We start from the raw sequence: 6,315 nt of genomic DNA, 5'->3' as shown, positions 1-6,315 counted from the left end.
ACAAGGTGATGGCAACAGCCTTCTATCAGGCCTCTTTGCCTCCATTCTTGCCTGCTTTGATCTATTCTTGATGCAGCAGTCAGACAGAACTCCTTAAGAGCTCACCAATGCCTTCAGGATAAGGTTGAGATTGTCTTACAAGTTCCTCTGCCTCTGACTCCATCATCCCTGACTACTTCTCTAGACTCCCACCTATTGTCATCTGTAGTAGTTAAGATTGAGATTCCAGCTGCTAGAACAAAGACACAAATATCATAGCAGCTTTTAAACAGGGTAGATGATTATTTTTTTTCTCTTTTATATACCAATCTAAGTTCAATTCTGGACTTAAAGAAGTTCAGGACTGATAGAGGAACCCTGATTCCTTTTATCCTGTGGCTCCATAGTTTTCACTATGCAGGTTCCATCCAAGATGGTCTAAGGTGGTTGCTCCTGCTGCCACCATCGTTTCCCTTGCCAACCAACAGGGAAGGGCTAGAGAGACAAGGGAAGGATCCAGAAAAGGTAACATATGACATCCGACTACATCCTATTGGCCATTATTTAGCTACTTGTCCACACGTGGCTGCAAGGGTACCTATGAAATAGAGTGCTAAGCAGCCGTGTGCTTACTCGTACTTGTTTCAACTTAAAACTTTGTAGGTACACCTGGGTGGCTCAGTTGGTTAAGTGTCCAACTTCATCTCAGGTCATGATCTGAGGTCCATGGGTTCGAGTCCTGCTTTGGGCTCTGTGCTGACAGTTGAGAGCCTAGAGCTTGCTTCAGGTTCTGTGTCTCCCTCTCTCTCTGCCCCTCCCTCACTCATACTCTGTCTCTCTCCATTCAAAAATGAATAAACATTAAAAAAAAATTAAGAAAAGACTTTGTAATCACTGAGAAGCCTTTCCATCCCACAGGATGGTGTGCTTCCTCTCCTAAAGATCTTATTACACTTAATTTTAGTTACTGGATCACTTATCTATCTTCCCATCTAGGTTATGAGATTCTTTAGAACTAGAATTGCATCTTGTTTATTTTGTTTCCTCAATGTTTGGCATGATGCCTTATGCATAATAGGTTATCTATACATGTTTGCTGGTTGGATTAATGAAAATAAATTAACTAAAAGTAGGACCCCCAAATTTTGTATACACAATATGAACTTAACTATGAAAAAAACAACCACAAAAACAAAAAGACATACCACCTCAAAAAAACAAAAACCAAAAACTAAAACAAACAAACAAAACATTAAAATAGTCCTAAATGGAAATATGTCAAAGTGTTAACAGAGGTTGCTGATAGGCAATGAAATCTGGGGTACTTACTTTCTCCTTCTACTAGTATTATTTTAATATTTATTTATTTTTGAGAAAGAGAGAGAGACACACACACACACAGAATCCAAAGCAGGCTCCGGGCTCTGAGCTGTCAGCACAGAGTCTGACGTGGGGCTCGAACTCATAAACTGTGAGATTATGACCTGAGCCACCCAGGTTAAGTTGGACGCTTAACCAAATGAGCTACCCAGGTGCCCCTCTGGCAATATTATTTTAATTGGGGTGGGGAGATAACATAAAAAACAAAGATGGAAATTTTGCTACTTTTAATTCATATTAAGATCTTTAAAAATTTCACCTAACAAATGACCATTATATTGTTTTAAAGCCATTAGTCTTTCAAAACATCAAGGAACCAACTTAGAATGAACCTTTTTTAGGTTAACATTTACAGTTAGCAATCACTAAGTCCAACTTGGCCATTTTATAGATGGGAAAATCAAGGTCCAAAGAAAAGAAGGGGCCTCCATGTATATGGTCTTTCTAAAAAATACATGCACTTAAAAATTATACAATAAAGTATTGTTGATTATGGGCACAATGTTGTACAACAGAACTCTAGAATTTACTCATCTTGCATAATTGAATTTTTATGCCATTTGAACAGTAACACTCCATGTCCCCCTGACAACCACCATTCTATTCTGTTCCTATGAGTTTGGCTGTTTTAGATACTTCATATAAGAGGGATCATGTATTTGTCCTTTTGTGACTGGCTGATTTAATTTAGCACAACATCCTCCAGGTCCATCCAGGTTGTGGTAAATGGTAAGTAGCAAATGAATGGCACCCATTCATAAAAGACATTAGGTTGTTTTCATATCTTGATTATTGTGAACTATGTTGTAGTGAACATAGGTAAGCTCATATCTCTGAAATGTTGATTTCAAGTCTTTTAGATATATCCCCAGAGGAAGGATTGCTAGATATTGTGATAGTTCTGTTCATAGTTTTAAAAGGAACCTCCATATTATTTTCCATAGTAGCTGCATCATTTTACACCCCCACCAATAGTGTTCCAGGGCTCCAATTTCTCCATATTTTTACCAGTCCTTGTTACCTTTGTGGGGGTTTTTTAGTGGGAGTTGGGGGTGGATAATAGCCATCCTAACAGGTATGAGGTCATATTTCACTGTGGTTTTGATTTCCATTTCCCTGATGATCAGTGATATTGAGCATCTTTTTATATATCTATTACCCATTTGTATGTCTCCTTTGGAAAAATGTCTATTTGAGTCCTCTGCCCATTTTTCTATTTATTACTATTATTATTATTATTATTATTATTTTGCTATTGAGTTGTAAGAGTTCTTTAAACATTTTGGATATTAACCCCTTATCAAATACATGGTTTAAAAATATTTTCTCATGCTGAGGCATAGGAGCACATGTACCCCAATGTTCATAGCAGCACTCTCCACAATAGCTAAAACATGGAAAGAGCCTAAGTGTCCATCAACAGACGAATGGATCAAGAAGATGTGGTTTATCTATACCATGGAATACTACATGGCAATGAGAAACAATGAAATCTGGCCATGTGTAGCAACATGGATGGACCTTGAGGGTGTTATGCTGAGCGAAATAAGTCAGGCAGAGAAGGACAAATACCATATGTTTGCACGTATAGGAGGATTAGGAGGAACTTGACGGAGGACCAAGGGGGAGAAGAAGGGCAGAAATGGTGGGGGAAAGGGAGAGAGGCAAACCATGAGAGACTCTTGAATGCTGACAAAAACTGAGGACTGATGGATGTGGGGGGGAGGGGGGGATGGGCATGAAGGAGGGCACTTTGGGGATGAGCACTGAGTGTTATGTAGAAACTAATTTGACAATAAACTATTTGTAAAAAAAAATAATAATAATAAAAATAAAAAATAAAAAATAAATAAATAAATAAAATAACTTATACCAGATACTAAAAAAAAAAAAAAAAAAAATATTTTCTCCCACTCTATAGGCTTCCTTCCTTTGATTTTTCCTTGGTTGTGTTTTTTAGTTTGATGTAATCCCACTTGTTTCTTTTTGTTTTTGTTTCTTGTGCTTTTGGTATCATATCCAAGAAATCATTGTTTAGACCACTATCATGAAGCTTTCCCCTTTTCTCTTTTTCTAGGAGTTTTATAGATTCAGGCTTTATGTTTAAATATTTAATCAATTTTTTAGAGAGAGAGCAGTGGCAGAAGAGGGGCAGAGAGAGAGGGAGACAGAAGATCTGAAGCAGGCTCTGCACTGACAGCAGCAAGCCTGGTGTGGGGGTTGAACTCACAAATCATGAGATCATGACCTTAGCTGATGTCAGATGCTTAACCAACTGAGCCACCCAGGCATCCCTTAATCCATTTTGAGTTGATTTTTGCATATGGTATAAGATATAGATCCAATATCATTCTTTTGCATACGAATATCAGTTTTTGCAATAGCATTTATTGAAGAGAGTATCCTTTCCTCATTGTTTTTTCCTGGCACCCTTATTGAGGATCAGTTCACTGTGTATGCATGGGTTTATTTCTGGGCTTTCTATCCTGTTTCATTGGTCTATATGTCTAGATGGTCTATATGCCAATACCTTACTGTTTTAATTACTATAGCTTTGTAATATATTTTGAAATCAAGAATTGTGATGCTTCTCATTTGTTCTTCTTTCTCAGGATTGCTTTGGCTATTCAAGATCTTTTGTGGTTCTATATGAATTTTAGGATTATTTTTTCTATATCTAAAAAAGATCATTGGAATTTTGATAGGGATTGCAGTGACTCTAGATTACTAGTGTCTAGTATGGACACTGTAACAATGTTAAATCTTCAAACCATGAATATGGGTTATATTTCCATTTATTTGTGTCTTCTTTGATTTCTCTCATCAATATTTTATAGTTTTCAGAGTGCATATCTTCCATTTCCTTGGTTAAGTTTATTCCCAAGTGTTTTATTCTTTTTGCTGCTATAGTAAATGGGCTTGCTTTCTTAGTTTCCTTTTCAGATAATTCATTGTTAGTGTATAGAAATGAAACTCATTTTTGCATGTTGATTTTGTATCCTGAATTTGTTTATTAGCTTAACCTGATTAGCGTGTGGCTCTGGATATATCAGATTTGGTTCTATTCTTTAGGACATGCCTTTGATGTTTTAAAATTTTTGATTGTTTTCATTTTCAGCCATAAGTGACTGCCGGTCTAGAAATGATGCATCCCACTGTGTGCATGGCTCAATTTGGTGCCTTGGCCAGCGCACTGGAAATAAATGATGGAATCAATCCTGGTGGCCCACTGCAGATGCCACCACATCACAGCATTCTGAGACAAGGCCATTTTTCTATAGCTCTTCTAGGAAGAAGCTTCTGGCAGAGCCCTTCAAAATAAAAGGTGAGGCTGCCAGATGTATTTATTTTTCCTGACATGATTATGGAGGCTATTTCATGACAATTTTAAATATATATATGAATTTATTCTTCTTTCCACTTAGCTCTTTACCCATCAGTTATGTGAGCTTGCAGAGGGCACAGAGGGGTAAGTCATTTTTTAAAAGACTTTAAAAAGCAGACAAATTCAAGGAGGAACTGGTAGCTTGGTTTTCCATTTCCCCTGTTGCATGCTATGTTCTGGGAAGTTAGGCTTCTTCCTCAGTATAAACATTGTATGAGCATGTCTAGCTCAGCATCTTTATTCACGGCTTCTCCTGTCCCTTGAATTTTCTCTCCCAGCCTCCATACCTGCTAGTGTTATCGGTCTTCCTGAAATTCCTGAAATCTCTGATCTCACCTGCCTCAGAACTCCTAGTTCAAATTTAATTTTTCACGTGAATCTGCTGTTTCCCCACACTGTGGCTTTCCTGAAGGTAAGGACTGTGTCTGATCCATCTCCATTTGAGTGACTCGCACTCACTAAGTCCTCAGGACATTCTGGTTGAATCAGTCAGATTGTCTAAAATCCAACCCTTGAGGGCAGCTTTGCTCCGGGATTTGAGCCAAAACTCTTTTCCCAGCTAGCCCAGAGCTTCTAGCTCTCATCCACAGATCTTTGGAACCAAGGCCTCAGCTTGTGGAAAAGTAGAAAAGACTGTGAGGCTGGCTGGTGGAGGTGAGTTCTGGGTGCAAGTCCAATCTCATCCACTGCTAATTGAAAGAGTCATTTCATGTCTTCCAAAAACAGTTTTTTTTTTTTCCAACTGCAAAATGATTATTGTTGCACAGGTTGTAAGGATTCATTGAAGTAGTATACCCAAAACAGCTTGCAGACAGGTTAAAACTGAAAAAAAAAGCAACTTTGTGCATCTGTGAACATTACCTTTTTCTTTCTCCACTTAAAGGCATCACTGTTTGTTTCTTTTCCATCCAGGAAACATATCCACAACACTGCTATTCACAAAATTCATCCTAGCACAAGATGCCCTTGCCTAGAACAAACAGCAGTTTCTAGAATTTCAAATTCCATAACTGCAAATGGAGTCATTCAAGAATACCATGATCAGTGCCATGCCTGGTGTCTACTATGAGAGTCCAGAAATAGTTATAAAAATCAAATGATCCCTCTATTATCATAGAGAGCCAATATGTCCTGGAGGGATTCATGTTAGCAGGAATGCCTAAATGGTGACAATAAAAGGGTATATGGAAATGGAGTTGCTACAAATTATACTGGCCATCCAATGTAAAGATCCATTGTTTAGCTCCCTTTGTTCACAATGCTGCCGGCACACCAGCATCCTACATTTCCTTTTCCATGGCTAAATCCACTTGAGGGAATGCAGAATATTTCTGCAGCCTTCTTTTTGTGAATAGGGCCTGGTCATACAAATACAACATGGATCCTTCATCTTTCCATTATTTAATATGTAGAATTTTTTTAACTTTTTAAAAATTTTATTTTAGAGAGAGAGAGAGAGAGAGAGAGAGTGTGTGTGTGTGTATAAGCAGGAGAAAGAGTCAGAGGGAGAGGGAGAGAGAGAATCTTAAGCATTCTCTCCACCTGGGATCATGAACTGTGCCAAAATCAAG

General features: G+C 38.0%; 1 long non-coding RNA gene across 1 annotated transcript; it reads left to right on the top strand.

The window, feature by feature from the left end:
- The first annotated feature begins 2,035 nt into the window (after nucleotides 1-2,035).
- On the top strand, nucleotides 2,036-5,140 carry LOC120248275. Its single transcript, XR_005532542.1, has 3 exons — nucleotides 2,036-2,088; nucleotides 4,478-4,684; nucleotides 5,023-5,140. It is a non-coding gene; the product is annotated as an uncharacterized LOC120248275 (long non-coding RNA).
- Nucleotides 5,141-6,315: the final 1,175 nt, after the last annotated feature.

This window comes from Hyaena hyaena, unplaced genomic scaffold, assembly GCF_003009895.1.
Source record: "Hyaena hyaena isolate Hyena2069 unplaced genomic scaffold, ASM300989v1 scaffold_572, whole genome shotgun sequence".
Taxonomy (NCBI): Eukaryota; Metazoa; Chordata; class Mammalia; order Carnivora; family Hyaenidae; genus Hyaena; species Hyaena hyaena.
This window is presented reverse-complemented; position numbering and strand designations above follow the sequence as displayed.